Consider the following 18,133-nt stretch of genomic DNA (forward strand, 5'->3'; position numbering starts at 1 on the left):
CGTTTTCTATGCCTTTTTTCTTGTTTTTTTTAAACTAAGGGTTCCTTCCTTCACCCACCCCCCTGGGTCATGTGCTAATGACCCGCCCCCAATGGCTAATGACCCGAGATATTGTCGTCTAATGACTAATTAAGGCTAATTAAGGAAGCCCAGAGCCGCCGAAGGGGGGGGGGGGAAGGGGGGTAGGCAGTGGTAAACAACACCCCCCCCCAAGTTCACAGTACTAAGGGGAGGGGAGAGGGGAAGAGAGGGGAGAGAAGTGGTTGAGGCAAAGAGATGTTTACACTATGGATGGGTTTACTTTGTGTTTGTGTTTGTGTGTGTATGTGTGTGTGTGTGTGTGTGTGTGTGTGTGTGTGTGTATGTGTATGTGTGTGTGTATGTGTGTGTGTGTGTGTGTGTGTGTGTGTGTCTCAAAGACATCACAAGAGACATCATCTTTACGACTGGAAAGATCCCACAGGTTTCTTACCCTATGAACGCTTCCAATAAGATCTTAAAAACGCCTCAGTCTTTCTATTTGCACCCAAGTGTTGGCTGCCGGTGTGCCCCCCCATCCTCCATCCTCTATCTATATAAACCCCCACCTCCCTCCTACATCTATATAAGCCCCCACCTCCCTCCTACATCTATATAAACCCCCACCTCCCTCCTACATCTATATAAACCCCCACCTCCCTCCTACATCTATATAAACCCCCACCTCCCTCCTACATCTATATGAACCCCCAACCTCCATCTATATAAACCCCCACCTCCATCTATATAACCCCACCTCCATCTATATAAACCCCCATCTCCATCTATATAAACCCTCACCTCCATCCATATAAACCCCAACCACCATACTCCATCTATATAAACCCCCAACCTCCATCTATATGAACCCCCCACACCTCCATCTATATAAACCCCTTCATACGGGGGGGGCCAAAGTACTTCGTCACATGAAAACTCTATGGGGTGATTTCTCTGTTTCTTTCCTCACACAGCTAAACTTTGGAGGATCCATCACTTACCCAAGTTTTCCCGAGCGCTTGGCACCTGACCCTTCCCTCCCTCATTTCACAAAGTACAGGGTTTCCAAACTTCCCTCAAAGACTTTTAGCTCAATTATCACCTTCCATCAAAGTATAGGGTTTCCAAACTTCCCTCAAAGATTTTTAGCTCAATTATCACCTTCCATCAAAGTATAGGGTTTCCAAACTTCCCTCAAAGACTTTTAGCTCAATTATCACCTTCCATCAAAGTATAGGGTTTCCAAACTTCCTTCAAAGACTTAGATTAATTAACCCTTCCATCAAAGTATAGGGTTTCCAAACTTCCATCATAGAATCTTCGATCAATTATCACCTTCCATCAAAGTATAGGGTTTCCAAACTTCCTTCAAAGACTCTTCGATCAATTATCATCTCCCATTCGTAACTTGTTTACCAACTTTCTACGGCCTTTTCATAACTCATTTATCGCCCACTCTCTCCTTCTCTCAACAGAACCGAATATATAAACAAATAAATAGACTCATAAATGACCTAATTACCTAAATCATATATATATATACAAATTGCCTCCCTTCCCCCCCTTCAAATTTACCACAAAAGTTGGAGGAGAGAGTCCTTTTGGACTCCAAATCATATACATTTGTAGGAGCCTAAGTGTGGGAGGGCGCGTCCCCCCCCTTTCTTAACCTGTAATGGAATGGACCCCACATTGAGGGGGGGGGAGGGGATGTGGCCCCGTGACGTGGGTGCGTCACAGTATGGTTTCCTTAGCAGTGTGGTGCGTCACAGTATGGTTTCCTTAGCAGTGTGGTGCGTCACAGTATGGTATCTACAGTGTGGTGCGTCACAGTATGTTATCTACAGTGAGGTGCGTCACAGTATGGTTTCGTAAGCAGTGTGGTGCGTCACAGTATGGTTTCGTTAGCAGTGTGGTGCGTCACAGTATGGTACCTACAGTGTGGTGCGTCACAGTATGGTATCTACAGTGTGGTGCGTCACAGTATGGTGCCTACAGTGTGGTGCGTCACAGTATGGTGCGTCACAGTATGGTACCTACAGTGTGGTGCGTCACAGTATGGTTTCCTTAGCAGTGTGGTGCGTCACAGTATGGTAACTACAGTGTGGTGCGTCACAGTATGGTACCTACAGTGTGGTGCGTCACAGTATGGTGCCTACAGTGTGGTGCGTCACAGTATGGTGCGTCACAGTATGGTACCTACAGTGTGGTGCGTCACAGTATGGTGCCTACAGTGTGGTGCGTCACAGTATGGTGCGTCACAGTATGGTACCTACAGTGTGGTGCGTCACAGTATGGTTTCCTTAGCAGTGTGGTGCGTCACAGTATGGTAACTACAGTGTGGTGCGTCACAGTATGGTACCTACAGTGTGGTGCGTCACAGTATGGTGCCTACAGTGTGGTGAGCGTCACAGTATGGTGCGTCACAGTATGGTACCTACAGTGTGGTGCGTCACAGTATGGTTTCCTTTGCAGTGTGGTGCGTCACAGTATGGTACGTCACAGTGTGGTACCTACAGTGTGGTGCGTCACAGTATGGTGCCTACAGTGTGGTGCGTCACAGTATGGTATCTACAGTGTGGTGCGTCACAGTATGGTACCTACAGTGTGGTGCGTCACAGTATGGTATCTACAGTGTGGTGCGTCACAGTATGGTATCTACAGTGTGGTGCGTCACAGTATGGTGCCTACAGTGTGGTGCGTCACAGTATGGTACCTACAGTGTGGTGCGTCACAGTATGGTGCGTCACAGTATGGTGCGTCACAGTATGGTAACTACAGTGTGGTGCGTCACAGTATGGTAACTACAGTGTGGTGCGTCACAGTATGGTACCTACAGTGTGGTGCGTCACAATATATGCCACCTGTCCTCTCCCCCGGTATGTGATGCGTCACAACATGGTCCCCCCCATCCCCACTGCAGTGTGTGGTGCGTCACCATATGACACACTCCCCCCCTCTGCAGTGTGATGCGTCACAATATGGACACACCCTCCCCCCCTCTGCAGTGTGATGCGTCACAATATGGACACACCCTCCCCTCCTCTGCAGTGTGATGCGTCACAATATGGGCCCCCCCTCCTCTGCAGTGTGATGCGTCACAATATGGGCCCCCCCTCCTCTGCAGTGTGATGCGTCATAATATGGGCCCCCCCTCCTCTGCAGTGTGATGCGTCACAATATGGGGCCCCCCTCCTCTGCAGTGTGATGCGTCACAATATGGGCCCCCCCTCCTCTGCAGTGTGATGCGTCACAATATGGGCCCCCCCTCCTCTGCAGTGTGATGCGTCACAATATGGGCCCCCCCTCCTCTGCAGTGTGATGCGTCACAATATGGACACACCCTCCCCCTCTCTGCAGTGTGATGCGTCACAATATGGGCCCCCCCCTCCTCTGCAGTGTGATGCGTCACAATATGGGGCCCCCCTCCTCTGCAGTGTGATGCGTCACAATATGGGGCCCTCTCCCCTCCCCCCTCGTTACGGTGCGACGCGTCACAATATGCCCTTCTCAGGAGGAGGTAAACACCAGATGAGAGTGTCAACGCGGGGGGGGGGGGGGGTAGGGGGAGGGGAGGTGGTGAGGGAAGGGGGGAGTGAAGGGGGGGTGACAATATGTCCCGTGTCATTGTCTCCCCAACTGGTCGTCCACAAGGTGCGCCTTGTGGAAATGCATCTACAAAAATGGCTCAACCCGCTCGCCATTGTCTCCTCTGGGAGAGGGGCGCCCTCCCACTGACCAAGAGGGGAGTTCTTTGTGCTTGTGGGGGGGTGATGGGGAGGGGGGTGATGGGGTGGGGTGATGGGGAAGGGGGGGGGAGAAGAAAGAACAGACAATGGGAGCTGTTTACCTAGTGGGGGGGGACCAGGGTGGCGCTGAGGGGGAGGGGGGAAGAGGGGGAGGGGGGAGAGAGTGGGAAGGGGGTGGGAAGAAAGGGGGGAAGGTGAGGGAAAAGGGAGGGTAGGGGGAGAGAGTGGGAAGGGGGAGGGAGGAAGGGGGAAGCTGAGGGAAGAGGGAGGGGGGGAGAGAGTGGGAAGGGGGAAGGAGGAAAGGGGGAAGCTGAGGTAAGAGGGGAGGGAAGGGGGAGGGAGGAAGGGGGAAGCTGAGGGAAGAGGGGAGGGAAGGGGGAGGGAGGAAGGGGGAAGCTGAAGGGGAGAGGGAGGGGGGAGAGAGTGGGAAGGGGGTGGGGGGAAAGGGGGAAGCTGAGGTAAGAGGGGAGGGAAGGAGGGAAGGGGGAAGCTGAGGGAAGAGGGACAGGGGGGGAGAGAGTGGGAAGGGGGAGGGAGGAAAGGGGGAAGCTGAGGGGAAAAGGGGAGGGGAGGGTCTCTCTCTCTAAGCTGCATTACACGGACGCCAGCTTGAGCGGCGCAGCTTAAGGAGAGACCCCCCGACATCCAGGTACATAGACCATAGGTCTTCATCTAACTCCCACTTTCGAGTCGAAGACCACAAAGGGAGGGGGGAGGGGGGCGGAGCGGACCCCCCCTACACACTTCAGTCTTGAGTCGAAGACCACAAAGGGAGGGGAGGAGAGGGGGGCGGAGCGCGGACCCCCCCCCCACACTTCAGTCTTGAGTCGAAGACCACAGGGGAGGGGAGAGGGGGGTGGTGTGAAAGAAGACCACCCCCCTCCCCACACACCCCCACACCTCTACCCGGATCGAACACAAAAGCAGTTTTGATCCCCCCCTCCCCCCTCCCCCCCCTCCTCTGCGTGAACAGCATCGTTAGGGTAAAGTAGTTCGTCCAACTGACCTAATTAACCTCTACGTGTCTGTCCAAAAAAATGGGCTAAAAATTTTCGACTGATTGGTCCTCCAGCAGATAACCTGGTCACAGACCATCAGGTCTTGTGTTATCTGGCCCCCCTCCCATGTATACTGTCCTCCAGCAGATAACCTGGTCATAGACCATCAGGTCTTCTAACTAACCTTCCTACGTCTTCCATTACGGAAACTAAGAATAACTATATATATTCTGGATGTGAGCTGTGCTCGAAGTGGAAATTAAGAATAACTATATATGTCTTGGATGTGAGCTGTGCTCGAAGTGGAAATTAAGAATAACTATAGATATTTTGGATGTGAGCTGTGCTCTAAGTGGAAATTAAGAATAACTATATATGTCTTGGATGTGAGCTGTGCTCGAAGTGGAAATTAAGAATAACTATATATATTCTGGATGTGAGCTGTGCTCGAAGTGGAAATTAAGATTAACTGTAGATGTCTTGGATGTGAGCTGTGCTCGAAGTGGAAATTAAGAATAACTATATATATCCTGGATGTGAGCTGTGTGCTCGAAATCCTCTGGTAAGAAACCAAGGCAGGTCAGGTCTGTTGTCCAGCGGTTGCGACCTCGCTTCCTTCCCCCTCCCCCCCCTACACCCTCCATGTTGACGAAGGGGAAGTCCCTTTTCCCCTCCCTTCAATATTCGTACCCCCCCAACCCCCTCCCCCTTCTTCTTTCCCTGCTTTGATTGAAAACCCATTCTTTCTGTCAGATTGGCACACACACACACACACACACACACACACACACACACACACACACACACACACACACACACTGACAGACACAGACACACAAACACACCACTACAACGACTGCATCAAGTGTGTGGTGTGTCAGTCCATTTCCCCTCCCCCCCCACTGCAACCACTGTGGGGGGATGCAGTGTCTGGTGTTTGACCCCCACTGTGAAGGCAGGAACCACTTTGAGGGGAGGGGAGGACTGAAGGATGGTGTGTGTGTGTGTGTGTGTGTGTGTGTGTGTGTGTGTGTGTGTGTGTGTGTGTGTGTTGTGTTGTGTTGTGGTCTCGACTGTACGCGAAGAGTTTTAGGATCTCCTTCGTCAGCAGATGGCCTTGAGGAGCTAAGTGCTCGACCCAGCTGGCTCCCGTCCAATCTCTGCTAATGAGAGATGGGTCGAAGGGGGCGCCCATGGGCCTCCTTCAACTGAAGATCCCCCCCAAAATTCCCCCACAAGTAGCCTTAAATACGACAAAAAAATTCAATATATCAATTTATCAAATTCTAAAACACCATTTCTAAATCCTATGAACACCCTCCTCCTCCCCCATTAACCCCCCCTGATAATAACACTATCCCCCCAGAGAATACTTTGGGGGATTTCTATTTCCCTTCCTATCCCCGCTACCCGCATAACCAGCCCTCATATAGTGATCAAATTAGGACAAAGCTAATCCAATATATATATATTTTTATTTATTTATTTATTTTGCTTTGTCGCTGTCTCCCGCGTTAGCGAGGTAGCGCAAGGAAACAGACGAAAGAATGGCCCAACCCACCCACATACACATGTATATACATACACGTCCACACACAGCACATATACATACCTATACATCTCAACGTATACATATATATACACACATACAGACACATACATATATACACATGCACACAATTCACACTGTCTGCCTTCATCCATTCCCATCGCCACCTCGCCACACATGAAATAACAACCCCCTCTCCCCGCATATGTGCGAGGTAGCGCTAGGAAAAGACAACGAAAAAAAGAAAAGGGGAAAAAAAATACAAGGAAGCAAAGGGAAAACGTGTTGAGAAGTTTGGCGAGAAAAACCTGAATGTCTTTTTTCTTCAAAAAAAAAAAAACATGGGTCAGGTGTTAGGCGCTCGGGAAAACTCAGGGGAAAGTAAGTAAGAAGGTCCAAAAAGCTCAGTGATGTAGGGAAGGAAAAAGGCGTCAAATCGGCCTACGCTTTTTATAGCGGCCAAATGGACACAGATGGGGGGGGGGGGGGGTGATCCGTCCAATGATAATGGGGTACGTAATTAATGATTATTTTGGGGGGGGCGGCACACAAGCAGCCAGCTCTCGAGGTCAGAAACCAAAGTAATATACCTGTAAGAGAGAGAGAGAGAGAGAGAGAGAGAGAGAGAGAGAGAGAGAGAGAGAGAGAGAGAGAGGGGGGGGGACTGGTTCTTTCCCTCCCCCCCCCTTCCTAATTGAACGACAAGATATGTTACGACACAGGAGACGAAGCTTTCTGACACACACACACACACACACATTCCATCTTTCCCTTCCTTCGCCCACTTTCCCTTCCCTTCCCATCTCATTAGAACCCGGGGCTGCTGATGGCGTCATCCACCACGTCACTCTGACGACACCGGTGACGTCACGGGCCCTCCATAGCCATGACGTGGAGCCCCCTAATTGGCAGCTGTCAGCCAACGGGTCGTTCAGTCTGGTCGATATATATATATATATATATATATATATATATATATATATATATATATATATATATATATATATATATATATATTTATATAGATAGATAGATAGATAGATAGATAGATAAAGATGTTTAGATAAGCTGGGAGGGTGTAGCAAAATGTCTTCAGATAAGCTGGCAGGGTAGAAGAAGATATTAAGATAAGCTGGGAGGGTGTCAAAATGTCTTCAAATAAGCTGGGAGGGTAGCAAAATGTCTTCAGATAAGCTGGAAGGGTATTAAAATGTCTTCAGATAAGCTGGGAGGGTAGCAAAATGTCTTCAGATAAGCTGGGAGGGTATTAAAATGTCTTCAGATAAGCTGGGAGGGTAGCAAAATGTCTTCAGATAAGCTGGGAGGGTATTAAAATGTCTTCAGATAAGCTGGGAGGGTATTAAAATGTCTTCAGATAAGCTGGGAGGGTAGCAAAATGTCTTCAGATAAGCTGGGAGGGTAGAAGAAGATGTTAAGATAAGCTGGGAGGGTGTCAAAATGTCTTCAGATAAGCTGGGAGGGCGTATCAAAATGTCTTCAGATAAGCTGGAAGGGTAGAAGAAGATATTAAGATAAGCTGGGAGGGTATCAAAATGTCTTCAGATAAGCTGGGAGGGTATCAAAATGTCTTCAGATAAGCTGGAAGGGTAGAAGAAGATATTAAGCTAAGCTGGCAGGGTGTAGCAAAATGTTTCTCAGATAAGCTGGGTGGGGGGGGGGGTAAGAAAGTATGTCATACAGGTAAAGAGACGAAGAGCACAAGCCTCACAGATAAGCTGTGACGGTAAAAAGCCGCTAAAGCTGGCTGCTTCTCCCCCCCCTCCAAACCCAACGCTTATCTGGCACACTCAAGCTGGTATCGACCCCACAAGCCATCAAAAGCTTTTACCCTAACAGCAGTAGTACCAAGGCCAGCTCCTAAACCCCCTCAGTCCGCTATAAGTAAGCTAATATTGCTACACTGCTAACGATGTTAGCGGAAAAGGGGGGAAGGGGGGAAGGGGAAGGAAGGGGAAGGAAGGGGAAGGAAGAGGAGGATGGGGAAGGAAGGGGAAGGAAGGGGAAGGAAGAGGAGGAAGGGGAGGAGAAGGCTCGTTTACCATTCAGCGACGTCTAACGAGGCCGTTGGGTGGGGGGTGAGGGGGAGGGGGAGGGTGGAAGGGGGTGAGGGGGGAAGGGGGAGGAAGGGGAAGGAAGGGGAAGGAAGGGGGAAGAGGAGGATCGTTTACCATTCAGCGACGTCTAACGAGGCCGTTGGGTGGGGGGGTGAGGGGGAGGGGGGAAGGGGGGAGGGGGGAAAGAGGGGGAGGAAGGGGAGGAGGAGGAAGGGGAGGAGGGGGAGGAGAAGGCTCGTTTACGTTTACGTTTACGTCGGCAGCAACACTGTGTTGGGATGATCCGAGGTCGTAATGTCGGGGTTAACGTAACCCAAGGGTCGTATATACCGTCGTGCTCAAGGGTCGTATATACCGTCGTGCTCAAAGGTCGTATATACCGTCGTGTTCAAGGGTCGTATATACCGTCGTGTTCAAGGGTTGTATATACCGTCGTGCTCAAGGGTCGTATATACCGTCGTGTTCATGGGTCGTATATACCGTCGTGCTCAAGGGTCGTGTATACCGTCGTGCTCAAGGGTCGTATATACCGTCGTGCTCAAGGGTCGTATATACCGTCGTGCTCAAGGGTCGTATATACCGTCGTGTTCAAGGGTCGTATATACCGTCGTGTTCAAGGGTTGTATATACCGTCGTGCTCAAGGGTCGTATATACCGTCGTGCTCAAGGGTCGTATATACCGTCGTGCTCAAGGGTCGTATATACCGTCGTGTTCAAGGGTTGTATATACCGTCGTGTTCAAGGGTCGTATGTACCGTCGTGCTCAAGGGTCGTATATACCGTCGTGCTCAAGGGTCGTATATACCGCCGTGTTCAAGGGTCGTATATACCGTCGTGCTCAAGGGTCGTATATACCGTCGTGTTCAAGGGTCGTACCCTTATATCTATCCCTGATACCGTCCCATCATACCGTCCCATCATACCATCGCATCATACCGTCCCATCATACCGTCCCATCATACCGTCCCATCATACCATCCCATCATACCGCCCCATCATACCGTCCCATCATACCGCCCCATCATACCGTCCCATCATACCATCGCATCATACCGTCCCATCATACCGTCCCATCATACCATCCCATCATACCGCCCCATCATACCATCCCATCATACCGTCCCATCATACCGTCCCATCATACCATCCCATCATACCGCCCCATCATACCATCCCATCCCATCATACCGTCCCATCGATTCCTGAGGCCAATGGAAGAAAAGAGATGGAAGAAAAGGAAAATACAACCATTACATGGCACTACACATACTTCTCCACCTTACACTCTACATACCCAGCCTCCCACAGCGATCGCTCCCACACCCCAACCAACAGTAACCTCCACATCCTGCATTATACAACCCAGCCTCACAACAGCCTCGAACCCAACCTCACAAGACTCGAACCCAGCCTCACAACAGACTCGAACCCAGCCTCACAACAGACTCGAACCCAGCCTCACAACAGCCTCGAACCCAGCCTCACAACAGACTCGAACCCATCCTCACAACAGCCTCGAACCCAGCCACACAACAGACTCGAACCCATCCTCACAACAGCCTCGAACCCAGCCACACAACAGCCTCGAACCCAGCCTCACAACAGACTCGAACCCAGCCACACAACAGCCTCGAACCCAACCTCACAAGACTCGAACCCAGCTTTACAACAGACTCGAACCCAGCCACACAACAGACTCGAACCCAGCCTCACAACAGCCTCGAACCCAGCCTCACAACAGACTCGAACCCATCCTCACAACAGCCTCGAACCCAGCCACACAACAGACTCGAACCCAGCCTCACAACAGACTCGAACCTAGCCTCAGCCGTTAGCGTTCCAGCCCGTGACGCATTCACGGGGCCACGGCCCTCCCGCTCAGGGTCGAGCGCGGTATGGGTTCGAATCCTAGTTGCGCCCCACAGTCAACCCAGCTGTTCATCTTCTCCTGGGGGGGAGGGGGTTGGGTTGATAAAATGGGTACCTATATATATATATATATATATATATATATATATATATATATATATATATATATATATATATATATCCTTCTTTCATACCGTTCGCCATTTCCCGCGTTAGCGAGGTAGCGTTAAGAACAGAGGACTGAGCCTTTGATGGGAATATCCTCACTTGGCCCCCTTCTCTGTTCCTTCTTTTGGAAAATTAGAGAAGAAAAAATATGTCGTTTTTTCGAACGCCGTTTAAACCCCTCCCCCCTTCTCGTTTCCCCCCCCCCTTCACCAGTTCAGGGGGGTTTGATCTCAGAGGGGCCCCCCCCTTCCTTTCCCTTCCCTTCCCCCCCCCTAAAAAAGAAGGGGTGGGTGGTGACACAGACAATGGAAGAAGGCGACACAGACAATGGAACGCTCGCGTTCTATTTCTTTTTTCTTTTACGACCACTGGCGTCAAAAAGGGGGGAGGGGGGAAGAGGGGGTAATGGGGGGTATTTGAAGGGGGGGTAGATGTGAGGGGAGGGGGAAGAGGGGGAAGAGGGGAAGGGGTAATGGGGGGTAGGGTAGGGTAATTGAAGGGGGGGATAGATAGATGTGAATGGGGGGGAGGGGGAAGAGGGGGAGGGGGAAAATGGGGGGTAGGGTAGGGTATTTGAAGGGGGGGATGGGGGTGTGATACACATGTGATACACGTGGGATACACAGACTCCACCCTTATCCAATCAGCTACAACCTTGGGATCCACTGTCTCCCCTTATCCAATCAGCTACAACCTTGGGATCCACTGTCTCCCCTTATCCAATCAGCTACAATCGTGGGATCCACTGTCTCCCCTTATCCAATCAGCTACAATCGTGGGATCCACTGTCCCCCCTTATCCAATCAGCTACAATCGTGGGATCCACTGTCTCCCCTTATCCAATCAGCTACAATGGTGGGATCCACTGTCTCCCCTTATCCAATCAGCTACAATGGTGGGATCCACTGTCTCCCCTTATCCAATCAGCTACAATGGTGGGATCCACTGTCTCCCCTTATCCAATCAGCTACAACCGTGAGAGAGAGAGAGAGAGAGAGAGAGAGAGAGAGAGAGAGAGAGAGAGAGAGAGACAGTTCCACGCCCACAGAGGACCAAGACTTGCATCACAGACAGACACACACACACACACACACACACACACACACACACAACACACACACACACACACACACACACACATACACACACACACACACACACACACACACACATACACACACACACACACACACACACACACACATACACACACACACACACACACACACACACACATACACACACACACACACACACACACACACACACACACACATACACACACACACACACACACACACACACACACACACACACACACAAACACACACACACACACACACATACACACACACACACACACACACACACACACACACACACACATACACACACACACACACACACACACACACACACACACACACACACACACACACACACACACACACAACAACAACTCCCAGCGAATATAATAAAAAAAAACAAAGAATGAGATAAATGAATATTAGATGGGCAATAACACATGATAAATATATAATAAAGGTCTGGGATAAGGATGTAAAAAATGCAGATAAATAAAATAACAAAAACCTCCAGTTAACATCTCCAGCAACACGGCATATCACAACGTCCGAGATAAATGATATCTTGCTCTTAAATAAATGAATAAATGAATAAATAAATGAATGAATAAATAAATGAATGAATAAGTGAATAAATGAATGAATAAATTAATGAATAAATGAATGAATGAATAAATAAATAAATAAATAAATGAATGAATAAATGAATAACTAAATGAATAAATGAATAAATAAATTAATAAATGAATGAATAAATGAATGAATAAACGCATAAATAAATGAATAAATAAATTAATGAATAAATAAATGAAAAATAAACAAATAAATGAATAAACATGAATCAATGAATACATAAATGAATAAATAAATAAATAAATAAATGAATAAATGAATAAACAAATAAATGCAAAAAGTTTTTCCCATAGAAAGGCTTCTTAACCCACATACGAATCCCAGACCCTGTTATCTGAGAGGGGAGGGAAGGGAAGGGGAGGTGAAGGGGAATGGAAGGGGGAAGGGTGGAAAGGGAGGAGAAGGGTAGGGGAATGGAAGGGGGAGGGGTGGAAAGGGAGGAGGGGGAGGGAAATGGAAGGGGTGGAAAGGGAGGGGAATGGAAGAGGAAGGGTGGAATGGGAGGGGAAGGGGAATGGAAGGGGGAAGGGGGGAAAGGGAGGAGGGGGAGGGGATGGAAGGGGGAGGGGAATGGAAGGAGGAAGGGTGGAAAAGGGAGGGAGGAGGAGGAGGGGGAGGGGAAAATAGAATATAAACACAGAGATCGGGGGGAAATGCTTCAACAAAGAACGACACAAAAAGTCCTGGGTTCGAACCCCTGCCGAGGGGAAACGCCCTGAGCTAATGTCAGCATTTTTCCATTTATCTATTTTCTTTTCTAGATAATCCGCAAGATGGCGCTTGGCTATGAGGACCGAGTCGATAGATAATGCCAAGAGAGTCGATAGACAATCTATTATAATCTCTTCCATTGCGACAGCTGGCTATAAATGTGGCGCGAATTTTAAACCCTTCCAACTTCTCTCGTGCCACTGAATTGCTTGATATAGCCAAGGATTTAAATATCTTTCAAAGGAAATTTATGGGATTTAAATTTCCCTAAAAAGGAAATTTATGGGATTTAAATTTCCCTAAAAAGCAAATTTATGCGATTTAAATTTCCCTAAAAAGGAAATTTATGGGATTTAATTTCCTTAAAAGCAAATTTATGTGATTTAAATTTCCCTAAAAAGGAAATTTATGCGAGTTAAATTTCCTTAAAAGCAAATTTATGCGATTTAAATTTCCCTAAAAAGGAAATTTATGCGATTTAAATTTCCCTAAAAAGGAAATTTATGGGATTTAAATTTCCCTTAAAAACAAATTTATGCGATTTAAATTTCCCTAAAAAGGAAATTTATGGGATGTAAATTTCCCTAAAAAGGAAATTTATGAGATTTAAATTTCCCTAAAAAGAAATTTATGGGATTTAATTTCCCTTAAAGCAAATTTATGCTATTAAATTTCCCTAAAAAAGCAAATTTAAGTGATTCAATTTCCCTAAAAGCAAATTTGTGCAATCAAATATATCCTAAAAAAGCAAATTTATGCGATTAAATATACCTCAAAAATAAATTTATGCAATTAGATATACTTAAAGAAAATTTATGCAATTAAATAAGGTAGTTTACCAGTTTATATAACCCTGTGGGAGTTTACATAACCCTGTGGGAGTTTATATAACCCTGTGGGAGTTTATATAACCCTGAGGTAATTTACCAGTTTATATATCCCTGTGGGAGAAGCACAACAGACCATCCCCCACAGCAGGAGGAGCACAACAGACCATCCCCCACAGCAGAAGGAGCACAACAGACCATCCCCCACAGCAGAAGGAGCACAACAGACCATCCCCCACAGCAGAAGGAGCACAACAGACCATCCCCCACAGCAGGAGGAGCACAACAGACCATCCCCCACAGCAGGAGGAGCACAACAGACCAACCCCCACAGCAGGAGCACAACAGACCATCCCCCACAGCAGGAGGAGCACAACAGACCATCCCCCACAGCAGGAGGAGCACAACAGACCATCCCCCACAACAGAAGGAGCACAACAAACCATCCCCCACAACAGAAGGAGCACAACAGACCATCCCCCACAGCAGGGGGAGCACAACAGACCATCCCCCACAGTAGGAGCACAACAGACCATCCCCCACAGCAGGAGGAGCACAACAGACCATCCCCCACAGCAGGAGGAGCACAACAGACCATCCCCCACAGCAGGAGGAGCACAACAAACCATCCCCCACAGCAGGAGGAGCACAACAGACCATCCCCCACAACAGGAGGAGCACAACAGACCATCCCCCACAACAGGAGGAGCACAACAGACCATCCCCCACAGCAGGAGGAGCACAACAGACCATCCCCCACAGCAGGAGGAGCACAACAGACCATCCCCCACAGCAGGAGGAGCACAACAGACCATCCCCCACAGCAGGAGGAGCACAACAGACCATCCCCCACAGCAGGAGAAGCACAACAGACCAACCCCCACAGCAGGGGAGGCACAACAACAGACCAGTGTCAACAGACCACTCGCTGGTCTCTGCTGTTTAAGCAGGGACCATCAGGCGTGGCAGAGGGGACCCCCCCGAGCCTTGTTAGCCCGTCAGCTTGAAAAGCTTAAATGATGAAAACGCTTCCCCTCCAACGACAGCAAAGCTGTGGGGGGAGAAAAAAAGGGCTAAGTCCGCGCCCACAGCTGTGGGGTGGTGGGGACCACCTCCTCCTCTGATTCTCCCGGGTTCGAATCCCTGCATCCATACGTGTTATCTCCTCCCGTCCAACCGAACCCCCTGGGTTAGCTGATAAGAGATAAGGGCGACCTTGGACCCCCTGGGTTAGCTGATAAGAGATAAGGGCGACCTTGGACCCCTGGGTTAACTGATAAGAGATAAGGGCGACCTTGACCCCCTGGGTTAGCTGATAAGGGCTGTGGGCGACCTTGGACCCCTGGGTTAGCTGATAAGAGATAAGGGCGACCTTGGACCCCTGGGTTAACTGATAAGAGATAAGGGCGATAACAGACACTGGTGGTGTTGATTTAATCACCAATTGATGTCCAATTACTTCCATTATGACCTGGAATGTGTGTGTGTGTGTGTGTGTGTGTGTGTGTGTGTGTGTTGATAACTACGCGTTCAATTCACCCCATATCATTCCTTCCTTCGCTTCATTCCCCCCCTCCCCCCTCCCCACACTAAATACAGCAAATACAGTAGGCAATCTCACTTAATACAGTAGGCAATCTCACTTAATACAGTAGGCAATCTCACTTAATACAGTAGGCAATCTCACTTAATACAAAGCCCTTATCATGACCCTTTCCCTTTATCGTATTTTCTTATCTCTAAACACATCTTATCAGTTGTCTCTTTCTTGGCCCTTACAGGTAAGGGCATGGCTGCTGGGGCGCCCTTAGGCTCATCAGGGAGGCCCTTCGGCTATCGGCTTTCATTCCCTTAGATAAGGGCGAGGCGTGGGTAAGTGCGTTTAAGGGCTTTAATCTCTGCGGCCCTTGGATGAGCCCCTTAGTCCTTTCCAGGTAAGGGCTAGAAGGGTGGGCGAGTGCATTTAAGGGCCATAACCTCTGGGGCAGTTGAATGAGCTACCTTAGCCCTTTCCAGGTAAGGGCTAGAAGGGTGGGCTAGTGCGTTTAAGGGCCATAACCTCTGGGGCCCTTGGATGAGCCCCCTTAGCCCTTTCCAGATAAGGGCTAGAAGGGTGGGCTGGTGCATTTAAGGGCCTTAACCTCTGGGGCCCTTGGATGAGCCCCCTTAGCCCTTTCCAGATAAGGGCTAGAAGGGTGGGCTAGTGCATTCAAGGGCCTTAACCTCTGGGGCCCTTGGATGAGCCCCCTTAGCCCTTTCTAGGTAAGGGCTAGAAGGGTGGGCTAGTGCGTTTAAGGGCCTTTGGGGTCCCAGCTGGCCCCTGGGCCCTTCAGGGAAAGACCTTGAGGGTGGGCGAGTGCGTTGAGAGACACAAGGGTTCTTCAACCCACCAGGCCCACCACGGGGGTCTAGCCCCACCCCACCAACCCACCCCTCCATCTCCACTCCCAACCCACCTTAACCTGTCTTCAACCCACTGACCCCCATCGAAGGATAGACCTGAACCCACCCCCTCCCACCTCAACTTCCAGCCCACCCTGAGCTGTCTTCAACCCACCATTCCCCGTCGGGGGCTAGAACCCACCACCCCTAGCCCCATTAACAATCATATATAACATTATAACATATAATATTAACACATATGAAACAAATCGACACTGGCCCATTATATATATATATATATATATATATATATATATATATATATATATTCCTATGAATCCACGGAGGAAATGAAACATAATAAGTTGCCAAGTGCACTTTCGTGTAATAATCACATCATCAGGGGAGACACAAGAGAGAAATATAACAGTCAGTTGATATATATATATATATATATATATATATATATATATATATATATATATATATATATATATATATATATATATATATACACCAGGAACCTTCACATGCGCAAAATTGCTTTCCAGGAATTCTTAATAAGTGCTTTTCCTCTGCTGGAGCCTCTCTCTCTCTCTCTCTCTCTCTCTCTCTCTCTCTCTCTCTCTCTCTCTCTCTCTCTCTCTCCCTCTTCTCTCTCTTTCTCCTCCTCTCTCCACCATTGGTGGTGGTGGCGGCGTCCCATTCCCCCCCCCCCTTCTCTCCACCCTAGGCCGAGCCTATGGGGTGTTGGAGATCAACTCCAACATAGGCATCACCACCAGGGCAAAATCTCCACCAAATTGTGGCGGGTGAGGGATATGATACGACCCTTGAGCACGACGGTATACGACCCTTGAGCACGACGGTATACGACCCTTGAACACGACGGTATATACGACCCTTGAGCACGACGGTATACGACCCTTGAGCACGACGGTATATACGACCCTTGAGCACGACGGTATACGACCCTTGAGCACGACGGTATATACGACCCTTGAGCACGACGGTATACGACCCTTGAACACGACGGTATACGACCCTTGAGCACGACGGTATATACGACCCTTGAGCACGACGGTATACGACCCTTGAGCACGACGGTATACGACCCTTGAGCACGACGGTATATACGACCCTTGAGCACGACGGTATATACGACCCTTGAGCACGACGGTATATACGACCCTTGAGCACGACGGTATACGACCCTTGAACACGACGGTATACGACCCTTGAGCACGACGGTATATACGACCCTTGAGCACGACGGTATATACGACCCTTGAGCACGACGGTATATACGACACTTGAGCACGACGGTATATACGACCCTTGAGCACGACGGTATATACGACCCTTGAACACGACGGTATATACGATCCTTGAACACGACGGTATACGACCCTTGAGCACGACGGTATATACGACCTTTGAGCACGACGGTATATACGACCCTTGAGCACGACGGTATATACGACCCTTGAGCACGACGGTATATACGACCCTTGAGCACGACGGTATATACGATCCTTGAACACGACGGTATATACGACCCTTGAGCACGACGGTATACGACCCTTGAACACGACGGTATATACGACCCTTGAGCACGACGGTATATACGACCCTTGAGCACGACGGTATATACGACCCTTCAGCACGACGGTATACGACCCTTGAACACGACGGTATACGACCCTTGAGCACGACGGTATATACGACCCTTGAGCACGACGGTATATACGACCTTTGAGCACGACGGTATACGACCCTTGAGCACGACGGTATATACGACCCTTGAGCACGACGGTATATACGACCCTTGAGCACGACGGTATATACGACCCTTGAGCACGACGGTATACGACCCTTGAACACGACGGTATATACGACCCTTGAACACGACGGTATATACGACCCTTGAACACGACGGTATATACGACCCTTGAGCACGACGGTATATACGACCCTTGAGCACGACGGTATATACGACCCTTGAGCACGACGGTATATACGACCCTTGAGCACGACGGTATATACGACCCTTGAGCACGACGGTATAT

General features: G+C 49.1%; 1 protein-coding gene across 1 annotated transcript in view; it reads right to left on the reverse strand.

Moving 5' to 3' along the window:
- LOC139748085 (uncharacterized) overlaps positions 1–18,133 on the reverse strand; it is a 377,098-nt gene that overhangs the window by 166,263 nt on the left and 192,702 nt on the right. The window lies entirely within an intron of this gene.

The sequence above is a fragment of the Panulirus ornatus genome, chromosome 72, assembly GCF_036320965.1.
Source record: "Panulirus ornatus isolate Po-2019 chromosome 72, ASM3632096v1, whole genome shotgun sequence".
Classification (NCBI taxonomy): domain Eukaryota; kingdom Metazoa; phylum Arthropoda; class Malacostraca; order Decapoda; family Palinuridae; genus Panulirus; species Panulirus ornatus.